The sequence below is a fragment of the Ornithorhynchus anatinus genome, chromosome 9, assembly GCF_004115215.2.
Source record: "Ornithorhynchus anatinus isolate Pmale09 chromosome 9, mOrnAna1.pri.v4, whole genome shotgun sequence".
NCBI classification, from domain to species: Eukaryota; Metazoa; Chordata; class Mammalia; order Monotremata; family Ornithorhynchidae; genus Ornithorhynchus; species Ornithorhynchus anatinus.
The window spans coordinates 26259618-26273781 of NC_041736.1; the positions used below are offsets into that span (position 1 = coordinate 26259618).

The 14164-nt window shown below is 44.2% G+C and overlaps 1 non-coding gene across 1 annotated transcript; it reads left to right on the plus strand.

Annotated features, from left to right (window-relative positions):
- Positions 1–14026: 14026 nt before the first annotated feature.
- Positions 14027–14164, plus strand: LOC114814487. Its single transcript, XR_003762279.1, has one exon. It is a non-coding gene; the product is annotated as a small nucleolar RNA SNORA7 (small nucleolar RNA).

The following is a 14164-nucleotide window of genomic DNA, read 5'->3' on the forward strand; positions in this document are numbered from 1 at the left end:
GGGATCACTGATGACAGTGATGCAAATCTGATCCTCAAAGTCACCTCCCTGTCCCCTCAGCGAGGTTCCCATCAGAAGCTCCCCTTGCCCTGACATTTCTCCCTCCCACCTGATGACCTCTGTCAGACCCACCAGACAGCCAAGAGGGACAACAAAGATTACCTTCCCTAGGATCGATCCCACATGATCCTGCTTCTAAAGCCAACAGAGATCTCAAGTTATGACTGAATCCAACTAGATTCCTGATAGCATTCACCTCCACTTGCTCTTTCTAATATAACAGCCCTCATCGCCTGCTCTTTCCAGCTCAGCTTCTCTGATCTGTCCAAGAGAAGGTGCTTGCTGCATCTTTCATCTCCAGGTCACTGAAAAATATTCCCTTATGCTGGGGGGCCCTCCCTGCTTCTTCTCAATATACTGAATTCCTCTCCTTTGCCAATCCTCCGTGAGAACCAGTGTTGCCTAATGGAAAGAGTCTGAGCATCAGGAGGCCTTAGGCCTAATCCTGGTTCTGCCACTTGCCTCCTATGTGACCTTGGGTAAGTCACTTAATGTCCCTACGCTTCAGTTTCCTCACCTGTAAAAAGTGGGATAAGATCCACTTCTCCCTCCCTGTTTAAGTATGGGACAGGGATTATGTCTGAGCTGAATATATTATAGGTAACCCAGCACTTAGTACATGGCACATGTTAAGCTCCTAACAAATAGTACTTTATTAGCATTATTTTTAATATCAATAGTAATATTATTGTTACTATTCAAGCCCCAGGTCCTCAATGAAACCTTCCCAGATGATTTCCCTCAGACTCATTCACTCCAGTGTCTCCACTAGCCCCTAGTACTTCTAACTAGCTCAACTGCTTTCCGTTCTTAGGACTTACACTTTCTACTTCTTGGATGGTTTGATTAGTTAATTTCTTAGTATTGTTACCGAAGTACTATTTTCAACTGAATTCACCCAGGTATTTCTTTCCCATGAGTCTGTCCCTCTCTTTCTTTTTTAAAGACTGAGTCCTAATGTGCCACAGATGTGTCTAAACCTATCTTCATACCTTCTTCAAACACCAAGTACAGTTTTCGGCACACAGATGCTTAGCCCACATCAGAGAAGATAATATCAATCCATTAGTCAGTGGAATTTATCAAGCAATTATTGTGTGCAGAGCACTATACCAGTTGTGTGGGAGAATACAATAAAGTAGACCTGATCCCTGAGCTCAAGCAGCTTACAGTTTACTGGAGGAGTTTACAACCTATAAAAGAAACAACTTCTCTCCCCATTAGATTGCTGACCTCCCAGCCTTCTGCCTCTCTGCACTTCAATCCATCCTTTGCTCTGCTGCCTAGATCGTTTTTCTACAAAACCATTCTGTCCAGGTTTTGCCACTCCTCAAGAACCTCCAGGGATTGCCCAGCCACCTCTGCATCAAACTGAAACTCCTTACCATTCATTCTGCTCCTGCTTTACTTCCCTGACTTCCTATCACAACGCAGACAGCACAATTGCTCCTCTAACTCCAACCGAGTCACCATACCTTGAACTCATCTATCTTGCCACCGACTGCTAGCCTATGTCCTTCCTCTGGCCAGGAACTCCCTCCCCCTTCGTATCTCCCTCCCTCTTCCCTACCTTCAAAGCCTTATTAAAAAGCACATCTCCTCCAGAGGCCTTCCCCAACTAAACCTTCATTTCCTCTTCTCCCACTCCCTTCTGAATCTTCCTTCTACTTGGATTTCCACCCTTTATTCACCCCTCCCTATCTGCACAGCATTTATGTACAGTCATTTATTTATTTTAAGGTCTGCCTATCCCTCTGGACTATAATATCACTGTGGGCAAAGAATGTATCTATCAACTTTGCTAGCAGCATGGCTCAGTGGAAAGAGCCTGGGCTTCGGAGTCAGAGGTCATGGGTTCGACTCCCGGATCCGCCACTTGTCAGCGGTGTGACTGTGGGCAAGTCACTTAACTTCTCTGTGCCTCAGTTCCCTCATCTGTAAAATGGGGATTAAAAGTGTGTGAGCCCCACGTGGGACAACCTGATTACCCTGTATCTCCCCCAGCGCTTAGAACAGTGCTCGGCACCTAGTAAGCGCTTAACAAATACCAACATTATTATTATTATTATTATTCCCCCAAGCATTTAGTGCAATGCTCTGCACACAAGAAGTGCTCAGAAAACACGATTGATTGATTAATCAGATGTTTAGGCCAACCAACAGTGTTCTTACACTAGTTTCTATGAATGTTATCAAATGCAACCCAGAGAGACCCTTTTTTTTAGGTCCTTCTGACCCATGACTGTGTCACTCCTTCCTTTACATCCTTTTGAACCATGGCTGTGCCAATTAATGGATCATTTCCCAGTAACTTCATTAATAATAATAATAATAATAATGATATTTGCTAAGCACTTACAATCTCTCAAGCACTGTTCTACACACAGGGTTAAATACAAGTTAATGAGGCTGGGCACAGTCTCTGTCCCACATGGGGCTCATAGTCTTAATCCCTATTTTACAGATGAGGTAACTGAGGTACAGAGAAGTGAAGTGATTTGCTCAAGGTCACACAAATGGCAGAGCAAGGTTTAGAACCCAGGTCCTCTGACTCCCAGGCTCATGCTCTACCCACTAGGCCATGCTGCTTCATTGCCTGCAGAACCCATTAACTGTGGACCCTGGCCACCCAGGGTGTCTAAGTCATCAAGTCACTGTCCATATGTCATCCTTCCATCACACTTCCGTGTTCTGGATCTTTAACTTTGAGTTACAAATACAAATAAAAAAATCTTTGGATGTTGACCCATGATCATTTAGCAGGCACATCACACGGTCAGCACCATCTCCCACCAACTGTCACATCCATGGTATTGGTGCTGATGAGGTTGATAACCTTTGCTTTGGAGCTAGCTGACTGTTGCTACTGGGCCTTTATTGTCAATGGGAAGTGACAGAGCTTCAGAAAGACCTGGTGTAAATTTTCTGACAGGTTATATAGTCATATACAAAAGTACTTCTGCTGCTGTCACCCAGCATTGTCTGTTCTTAAAATGTCAGGCTTGCACTAAACTGTAGAAAATGATGGGCAGAAAATTCTTATCACAGGAATCTGTGGAAACGGAAAAAGAAAATCATTCGAACTTGAATCATGCCAACTCTCTCAAGATGCATAGGAGACTGGTGAATTTTGTTCTATCATTTCATTGATTTTGGAAGCTGTTTCATCTGTGGCTGCTTCCCTTACTCTCTGGTATTACGAATTTGAGACTTGAAGGAGCGGATTCCATTTTAAACATGATTCCCAAGGCACAGACTTCAATCCTTCTAGTATAAACAATCAGGAATAAAATCTATTTCAGTGAAACATCTCCTTATAAGAAATATGCTGGGCATTTCTATATCATTGAATCCTAGAACAATAGAGGTGTCACAGTGTTGGCTGCAGGGCTTATAAAAAAGGAAGCTAAGAACAACAAACCTAAGGCATGACTAGGATTTCTTGTTGGATATTCTTGGGGTAATTAATCATTTTGCCACAAATCTGGACATCATAAAGAAATAATATTTTCCCCATAAAAACAATAGGAGAGAGCTTGGCCTAGTAGAAAGAGCATGGGCCTGGAGCTAGAGGACTTGGGTTCTAATCCCATCTCTGCTACTTGCCTGCTTTGTGATCTTGGGCAAGTCACTTCACTTCTCTGTACATTGGTTTCCTCATCTATAAAATGTGGATGTAATTCTTGTCCTCCCTCCTAATTAGGCTAGGAACCCTCTGTGGACCAGGAATCACATCTGACCTGATTAGCTTGTATCCACTCATATGCTTAGAACAGTGCTTGAAACATAGTAGGTACTTAATCATCACTATATTACTATTATATTATTATTACTATAAAAGGCTGGTGACTAAAATTCCTGTTGAAGATCAAAGGGCTGCTTTGAAACAATGCAAGATATAGCCAATATTCCCATAAGATCAAAGCATAATGAGAAGGTTGGCATCAGAGGACGCAGGCTCCTCCTCCCCCTCCCATCCTCTAACTGTTGGAGTTCCTCAAGGGTCAGTTCTTGGCCCTCTTCTGTTCTCCATTTACACTAACTCCCTTGGTGAACTCATCCACTCTCACGGCTTCAACTACCATCTCTACGCAGACGACACACAGATCTACATCTCTGCCGCTGTCCTCTCCCCATCCCTTCAGGCTCATATCTCCTCCTGCCTCCAGGATGTCTCCACCTGGATGTCTGCCCGCCACCTAAAACTCAACATGACCAAAACTGAGCTCCTCATCTTCCCTCCCAAGCCCGGTCCTCTCCCAGACTTCCCTATCACCGTGGATGGTACAACCATCCTGCCCGTCTCTCAGGTCCGCTACCTCAGTGTCATCTTTGACTTGTCTCTCTCGTTCACCCCACACATCCGATCCATTACCAAGACCTGCTGGTCTCACCTTTATAATATCGCCAAGATCCGCCCTTTCCTCTCCACCCAAACGGTTCTCTTACTGCTACAGGCTCTCGTAATATCCCAGCTAGACTACTGTGTCAGCCTTCTCTCTGATCTCCCTTCCTCCTGTCTCTCCCCGTTCCAGTCTATTCTTCATTCTGTTGTCCAGCTCATCTTCCTGCAGAAACGCTCCGGGCATGTCACTTCCCTTCGTAAAAACCTCCAGTGGTTGCCTATCAACCTCCCCTCAAAACAAAAACTTCTCACTCTAGGCTTCAGGGCTCTCCATCACCTTGCCCCTTCCTACCTCTCCTCCCTTCTCTCTTTCTACTGCCCACCCTGCACGCTCCACTCCTCTGCCACCCACCTCCTCACCATCCCTCGGTCTCACCTATCCCGCCGTCGACCCCTGGGCCACGTCCTCCCGCGCTCCTGGAATGCCCTCCCTCCTCACCTCCGCCAAACTAATTCTCTTCCCCTCTTCAAATCCCTACTTAAAGCTCACCTCCTCCAAGAGGCCTTCCCAGACTGAGCTCCTCTTTTCCCTCTGCTCCCTCTATCCCCTTCCCCTTCACCTCTCCACAGCTAAACCCTCTTCTCCCCCCTTTCCTTCTGCTCCTCCCCCTCTTCCGTCCCATCCCCTCAGCACTGTACTCATCCGCTCAACTGTATATATCTTCATTACCCTATTTATTTTGTTTAATGAGATGTACATCACTCTGATTCTATTTATTTGCTATTGTTTTAATGAAATGTTCTTCCCCTTGACTCTATTTATTGCCATTGTTCTTGTCTGTCTGTCTCCCCAATTAGACTGTAAGCCCATCAAAGGGCAGGGACTGTCTCTATCTGTTGCTGATTTGTACATTCCAAGCGCTTAGTACAGTGCTCTGCACATAGTAAGTGCTCAATAAATACTATTGAATGAATGAATGAAGTGTGCAGGCTGGATTGCAGTAGAAGAGTAATGAGATGAGGTAGGAGGGGGCAAGGTGACTGACTGCTTTGAAGTCAATGGTGAGGAGTTTTTGTTTGATGCCGAAGTGAATGGGCAACCACTGGAGTTTCTTGAGGAGAGGGGAAACATGTCCCAAACGTTTCTGTCGAAAAATGATCTAGGCAGCAGAGTGAAGTATAGACTAGAATGGGGAAAGACAGGCGGCTAGAAGGTCAATGAGAAAGTTGATACGGTAATCATGGTGGGATAGGATAAGTGGTTGACTTAATGTGATAGCACTTTGGATGGAGAGGAAAGGGTGAATTTTAGTGGTACTGTGAATGTGGAACAGACAGGATTTAGCAATGGATGGTATGTGTGGGTTAAACAAGAGAGACGACTCAAGGATAATGTCAAAGCTATGGGCTTGTGAAACAGGAAAAATGGTGGTACTATCTACAGTGATGGAAAAGTCATGGAGAAAATAGGTTTTGGGAGTTCTGTTTTGGATATGTTAAGCTTGAGTTGATGGAAGAACATCCAAATAGAGATGTCTTGAAGGCAGGAGGAAATGTGAGGCTGCAAAAAGGGAGCAAGAACAGGACTGAAGATGTAGATTCGGATATAATCCACAAAGAGATGGCAATTGAAGGCATGAGAGCAAATGAGGTCTCCAAGGGAGTGGGTGTAGATGGATAAAAAATGGGACTCAGAACTGAACCTAGAGGGAGCCACACAGGGAGTGGGAAGCAGAGGAGGATCCCTCAAAAGAGACTGGGAATGAGTGTCCCGAGAGATGAGGACGACCAGGAGAGTACAATGTCAGTCAAGCCGAGGTTGGATAATGTTTCTAGGAGAAGTAGGTGGTCAGCAGTGTACAAGGCAGCTGAGAGATGAATAAAGATTAGGATTGAGTGGAGGCCACTGGATTTGGCAAGAAGGAGATCATTGGTGACCTTTGAGAGGATGGATCCTGTGGAGTGAAGGGGATGGAAGCCAGATTGGAGAGGGTCAAGGAGAGAATTGGAGAGGAATAAGAGACAGCAGATGTGACAACTTCGCAAGTTTGGAGAGGAATGGTAGGAGGCAGATGGGGTGATAACTGGAGGGAGATATGAGTCCAGGGGACCTTTTTTGGATAGGGGAGACATGGGCATGTTTGAAACCAGTGGGGGGAAAAGCCATGGGAGAGTGAATGGTTGAAGATGGCTATGAGGGAGGGAAGAAGGGAGGAGACAAGAGTTTTGAAAAGGTGTGAGGGAATGGGGTTGGATGTGCAGGTGAAGAGAGTGGATTTTGAGAGAAGGCAGGAGATCTCCTCTAGAAATACTGCTGGGAAGATGGAAGAGTTGAAGAAGGGACGGGGGTTGCAGAGGCTGGGGAGGGGCAGGGGAGATTTTAGGGAGATCACGCCTGATAGTGTCAATTTTCTTAAAAAAGTACGTGACCATGTCACCGGAGACAAGGGATGAGAGAGGTGGGAAGACAGGGAGCTTTAAATGTCTGAAACGACTGGCATTGGGCATGGGTATCAATAACGGTGGAGAAATAATTTTGCCAGGCAGAGGAGAGGGCAGAGTTAAAGCCTGCAGGATAAACTTCAAGTCGATATGTTCCTTCCCATAAGGAGCTTACGCTCTCATCTCTGGCCCCTTTACTAGGTAAAGTGGAGGCTTAGCAAGACTAATTCTCACATTTTATTATAAATTAAGTTCATTTTCATTCACCCAAGGAGAGCCAAGCTCTCAACGTTCAAGACTGAGAGTGTTCAATAGATACATATCCTTGGAGATCATCAATAGATTGTATTTATTGACCACTTCCTCTGCACAGAGCACTCCACTAGTCACTTGGCTGAGAACAATATAGACAGAGTTGGAAGATGCATTCCCTTCCCACAGTGAGCTAGATAATGACAAAGGATGCTGTTTTATGAGGATTTTATTGCTTTTTTTTAAGGATTAGCATAGTGTCATGCAACTATAGGTGTTTACATAAATATAAATTTGCGGATACCCTGCCAGTTTCGACATGGTTCTACGGTACATATACTTCTGTTGTGTAGATATGGGTTCTACACAACATAGGCATATGTATCCCCGGTGTCCTGCCCTACCATTTCTTCCTCTTTTGTGGCAAACAGACTCCCTTGTTACCTCTGCAATGGCCACCTGCTCACCTCCCTTCCCCATTTTCCTTTGTTCCTGGTCCCACCCCTCACTCTACCATCCTCTTTCTTCCTTCCTCTCCCTCTCTCTGCCCCTGGGCACCCAAACCTTGCCCACTACTCAGGTTACGAGGTCTAAGAGCATTAGCCAGTTCTGCCTACTTCTTGACACATTTGTGACCTTGAAGCTGGTCTTGCCTCAGCTCAGTTTGCTCATAGACTCCAAAAGATGATGCACTGAGGGTGAAATTTAATGATGGGTGTGGGTATGCTTCAAAACAACATCGATCACATTGCACACACAGAAACACTGTCTCTGAACATGTTGCCCTATTTGCTGTTTGCCGTGTCTGTTACCTTTTTCGTTTCCATTCCTTGTTTTACAATCCTTTGGAAGTTTCCACCTCCTGGGACAGCCAATGCTCACGATTCACATCGGTGGAGATGAGCCGGTGATGATTAGTATTACATTAAGTGCTTACTATGTGTCTAGCACTGTTCTAAGCGCTAGGGGAGATAAAAGTTTTCAGGTTAGACACGGTCCCCGTCCCAGATGAGACTCGCATTCTAAGCAGGAGGGAATTGTCTAAGTAGGAGATATTAGAGAAAAACCTTCAGAGAAGCCGGGAGAAATACGTCTCAGCCAAAAGCCATCAAGAAGGGCCGGAAGCTTCCCCCACTCTGGAACTGTGCTAAAGGTTCTGCCTGATAGCTGATTGGGTCTTATTCCCAGAGGCTTCTGGGTGATTTAACCCTTTCTACCTTAGTTCCCAAGCAGAGGGTGCTATTAGAATACATTTTCCACTTCCCCTTCAGTTCTCCAACGAGAGCATTAACTTTTTCACAACCAGTCTGCCAACTCTCAGCAAATCATCTACCCTAAAAACCTGGACCTAGTCACAAGAAGCCTTTTCACGCCTTACCGCTGCTAAAGATTTCGTTTCGAACTACTGCAAACATTTGCTCAACAATCTCAGAATGGTCTGTGGTATTTATTCCTTCTGTTTCCACTTCACTTGCATATTTAGAAAGAAAGTCACATTTCTTTCCTTCTCCCCATCCCCCCACCCATTCTGCCCCCAGCACGTTCACAATCTACTGAATTTAATGCCATTTAAAGAAAAATCTATCAAAGCCCAAATCCGTCTGCCTGGCAGGTGTCACGGATAGATTCTTGGAGATGGCGGGTCTCTCTGAGGTGCCCGCAATATTGGAACTGATTGGGGATTTAATACATGTCAAATATCAGTTACCATGACGTTTGTTTCTCTTCTCTGGCCCTATAAACTCGTTCTTGACTCCTCCCACTCCAAGAAAAAGTCCAGACTGAGATCCATGTTTCTTTAACTCAGAATAGTTGCACTCCTCAAAGATTTCCAGGGGATTTCTTGATTGATGATTATCAATCTTAGACTATCTGACTAATATGACACAGTAATTTATACCCTAGATTTCTGCTGTTATTTAGAGATTATAGGAACCCATTTATCCACTCTCACTACATCCAGAGAGTCACCCAACATGGTTCTCGTGCATGAGACTTCTTCAAACTGCAAATGAAAATGCTGATTAGAGGGGCCCGGCTTTCATTTTGAGAGAGTGGGGAGAGAAAAAAGACGGGAATTTCAGGAGACAGTTTTCAAAGTCCAAGTGGGCCAGAAAGCCACCGTTTTGCATATTTTCCATTCTTAACGGACATTTTCAACTCTTGTCAGAGACTTGAGGTGAGAGAATATATCTACCAACTATGCTAAACAGTACTCTCCCAAGCGTTTAGTACAGTGTTCTATGCACAGTAAGTACTCAATAAATACCACTGATTGATTGAATGATTGAGCCCAGCCAAGAGTAGTGGAGAAGAAATCTTTAATGTGGATGTCCTTCTATGCAAGTACAGCTGAGATGATTCCCTCTCTAAACTGTACACTCCTTTTTTATGGTATTTGTTAAGCACTTACTATATGCCAAGCACTGTTCTAAGTGCTGGGATAGATCTAAGTTTATCACGGTGGACACAGTCCCATTTCCACATGGGGCTCACAGTTTAAGTAGGAGGGAGTAGTGTGCTCCCTTTGTTCCTTCCCCCTCCCAGCCACACAGCACTTATGCAGATATCTATATTAATATCCTTCTCCCCCTCCTCAAAACTGTAAGCTCATGTGGGCAGGGAATATGTCTATGGTTGTATTGTACTTTCTCAAGTGCTTAGTAGAGTGCTCTGCACACAGTAAGTGCTCAATAAATATGATTGAATGAATTTAATCTTCATTTTACAGTTGAGGAAACTGAGGCATAGAGTGGTTAAGTGACTTGAACAAGGTCATACAGAAAGTAATTGGCAGAACTAGGTTTAGAACCCAGACCCATGCTCTTTCCACCGGGCCATGCTGCTTCTCTGCTTCACATGGACAGAGAACACATCTACCAACTTTTTTCTAAGGGTGGTTATTAAGTGCTTACTGCCTGTCAGACACCGTTGTCAGCTCTGGGGTATCTGCAAGGTAATCTTGTTTGACACAGTCCCTGTCCCATGTGGGGCTCACAGTCTTAATCCCCACTTCTCTGAGGCTCAGAGAAGTGAAACAACTTGTCCAAAGTCACACAGCAGACAAGTCTCAGAGCTGGGACTAGAACCCAGGTCCTTCTGACTCCCAAGCCCATGCCTTATACACTAGGCCAGACTGTTATAATTCTGTTATTTCATACTCTCCCAACCTCTTAGTATGGTATTTTGCACACAGTAAGTACTCAATAAATGTCAACAAATTAATTGACACCTCCCTGCTGCTTTGAACACCCAGGGTAATTATTGTACAGTAATTCTCAGTATGCAATTTTTTAATTTTCTTGGAAAATTACTTTTCAGTGAAATCTCTCACCATTTCCATTATCACTTCTGTGAAATTTGATCTACATTTAGGAACTAAACAGCAGTGTCCCTTTAAGTTTCCCAACCTTTCCATGGTTTTCATTTAAAAAAAATACTGTAATCAGTTTTCTTTATATTGCTTGGGAAGTAATCAGAAATTCATTCTCTGAAATGGGTAAATCATTCCTAGTATATCTAGAACTTGGGCATGTATTAATGTGTTTTTGGACTGTTTATGTAAGTCATCATTTAAAGTGCTGAGAATTGTGATTGTAATATGGAAGTGCAGCCCGGGAATTCAGGCTTTGATTACTTGGGTCTTTGATTAATTGCTAAGATAAATAGATATGCAATTACTCTGAACTAAGGCAACAGGAAAAAAAATCCTTTTGAACACCTGATTAAGAACAATGAGTTCTCCCCCCCAAGACTGCTGTTGACTCCTGGCCTAGTTAATGCTTTAGGGTTCAGAAGCAATGTTATTTTTTATCATGTTGCAAAGCTTGAGTGTTTTTTGGGGAAGATGCATTTTTGAATTATTTATTGATTTTCACGGAGGAAAGGAAAATCTGAGATTTTGAGGCACTCCAATCATGGGTGGGTGGGTCATTTGCATTCTAACTGTGAACGTACCTTATGTTTGTTAAGAATGACCCAGAGAACCCTTTCTAGCTCGGGACAGCATCCTCTAATCTTAGAGTTTACAAGAGGCATTTGAAAAAAATTCAATCCACTCCTCCCGTTTCACCAGTGAGACAGAGACATGAGTATTTCTTAAGTGCTTACTGTGTGCCAAGCACTGTCCTAGCGCTGAGGGAGATAGAGGGTGATCAGGTTGTCCCATGTGGGGACTCACACTTTTAATCCCCAGTTTCCAGATGAGGAGGCCCAGAGATGTGAAATGACTGGACCCAGGTCACACAGCAGACAAGGGGCGGAGCTCTCTTCCCCTCTTCAGAGCCCTATTGAGAGCTCACCTCCTCTAGGAGGCCTTCCCCTTCCCCGCACCTCCTGCTCTCTGCTCTTCCCCCTTCCCCTCCCATCAGCACTATGCTTATTTGTGTATATTATTTATTACCCTATTTGTTTTGTTAATGAGGTGTATATCTCCATGATTCTACTTATCTTGATGATATTGTCTTGTTTTGTTCTGTTTTGCTTTGCTGTCTGTCTCCCCCATTTAGACTGTGAGCCCGTTATTGGGCAGGGATTGTCTCTATCTGTTGCCGAATTGTACATTCCAAGCTCTTAGTACAGTGCTCTGCACATAGTGAGCGCTCAATAAATGCTACTGAATGAATGTGCCTCTCCCGGGGATCCAACGCACGTCTCACTACCCAACGTGGACCCAGGTTAATGATGAGGATGATGCACATGTACATTTAGTGAAGGACTGAACACATCTGATGTGCTTTGCAGTGCACGGGCTTGGGAGTCAGAGGTCAGAAGTCATGGGTTCAAATCCCAGCTCTGCCACTTGTCAGCTGTGTGACTGTGGGCAAGTCACTTCACTTCTCTGTGCCTCAGTTACCTCATCTGTAAAATGGGGATTGACCGTGGGACTCACATGGGACAACCTGGTTACCCTGTATCTACCCCAGCGCTTAGAACAGTGTTCTGCACATAGTAAGTGCTTAACAAATACCAACATTATTATTATTATTATTGTTATTATAAATTCCTTGAGGTTAGGAATTGTGTCCACCTATTCTATCCATACTGTCCCAGGTGTATAGTACAGTGCTCTGCAGACAGTAAGCACTCAGTGAATACCACTGATTGACTGACAGTGCAGTCATTCGCTTGGGAACAGCTGTCACACGGAAGACAGGAAAGGGTACAACTTTCTCCGCAGGCTGCCCCAGAATGCACACTCGCTACACTGACAGGTGTACTAGACATATGGAAGAAGAGATATATTACAAGGTAAATACTCACTGATACCCCATGACCAACCTATTTTAGTTCTAAATCCCATGACTTCTCCTGCTAGTTTAACGCAAAAGAAAAGGCAGACTTGGCCACCTGGTTGGATGGACCAAGGCAGGGTAGCCTAGTGGAAAGAGCACAAGCCTGGGAGTCAGAGGATGTGACCTCTAATCTTGGCTCTGCCACTCATCTCTTGTGTGACCTTGGACAAATCACTCACCTTCTCAGTGCCTCAACTTTCTCATCTGCAAAATGGTGATTCAATAGCCGTTCTCCTTCCTACTTAGATGTTGAGTCCATGGGGAATTTGATTATGTTGTATCTTCCCCAGCTCTTAGTACAGTGACTGGCACGTAGTGAGTGCTCAACAAACACCAAAGTTATTAATTATTTTGGACCAATCGCTGTGCTAGAAGGAAGACCTGAAGATGAGTCAATTTCCACTGAGTTTGAAGGGACAGAATGTGTAAACTTCTCAGAAAAAATTACCAAGGCATAGAGATGTCTAATAATTCTAAGTCCATCTAGCCCCACCCCTTTGATATAATAATAATGGGATTGGTCAAGCACTTGCCATGAGCCAGACACTGTACTAAGCGGTGGAGCGGATTGAAGCAAATTAGGTTGGACACAGTCCCTGTTCCATGTGGGGTTTACAGTCTCAACTCCCATTTTACAGCTGAGGTAACTGAGGCATGGAGAAATGAAGTGACTTGCCCAAGATCACAGGGCAGACAAGTGGTGGAGCTAGGATTAGAACCCATGACCGGCTTCCAGTTGCATGCTCTATCCACTACACCATGCTGTTTCCCAACAGCAGCAATCAACATCACTAAATTTCCATAATCGTACGTAAACGTGAGAGTCAAGGTCACCGTCCAATAAGATTTCAAGGATTTAAAATTTTAAAAAGGCCCATTCAACCTACATGTTCATCCTTTCACAAAATCCTGTTTGTTCTACCTTCACAACATCTCTTGAATCCACCCCCGCTTTCTTCCTCAATCCACACTGCAAGTTTGTTGATCCAAGCACTCATCTTAACTCACTTTTTCCACTGCATCCTCCTCCTCACTGACCTCCTATCCTGTCTCTCCCCTCTGCAGCCCGTATTTCACTCAGTTGCCCAGATTATTTTTTCTAAAAAAAAAAAAAATTGTGTCTACATCTCCCCTCAAAAACCTGTTTGCCCATTCATCTTCATATCAAATAGAAACTCCTCATCTTTAATGCTCATATTCAATCAGCATTTCCCCCTCCTACCTTACCTTGCTGATTTCCTACTACAACCGAGAACTGGACCTTGAGCTCTTCTGATTTCACCTCTGACCCTTTGCACAGATCCACATCCTTTTTGATTGTCTTGAATGGTAAACCTACGCTCAGACTAAGTGGCCTTGTATGTTTGAAAATCTCGTTCAAATCCCTTTCTTTTCCAAACCCAGTTTTCCAAAAAACAAACCTTGAGGCTGAAAGACTTGAACAAAGAAAGCTGTTGGCTGGTAAATTAGTTTAGTAAAAGGAGACACAATCGAGGTTAATTTTGCTCTATAATTTTGATAGTTGTCTTTTTCCCTAAAATACTGTATCTGACTGAAGGTCCCCTTCGCATTGTTTGTACATAAGAGTAGTTAGTTAATCAAAAGCATTTATTAAGTGCGTTCTGTATGCAGAGTCCCTTCAGGGTGGCACCTGGAGAGTTTCCAGTCCTCTACCAGTCTCGGCTACGGGAGGGAGAATCAAGCAGAGGCCTACCCATTCCATTCCTAGCTTGGTCAGGGGCTAGTGAGTGGAAGACAATCTGCTAAAGTC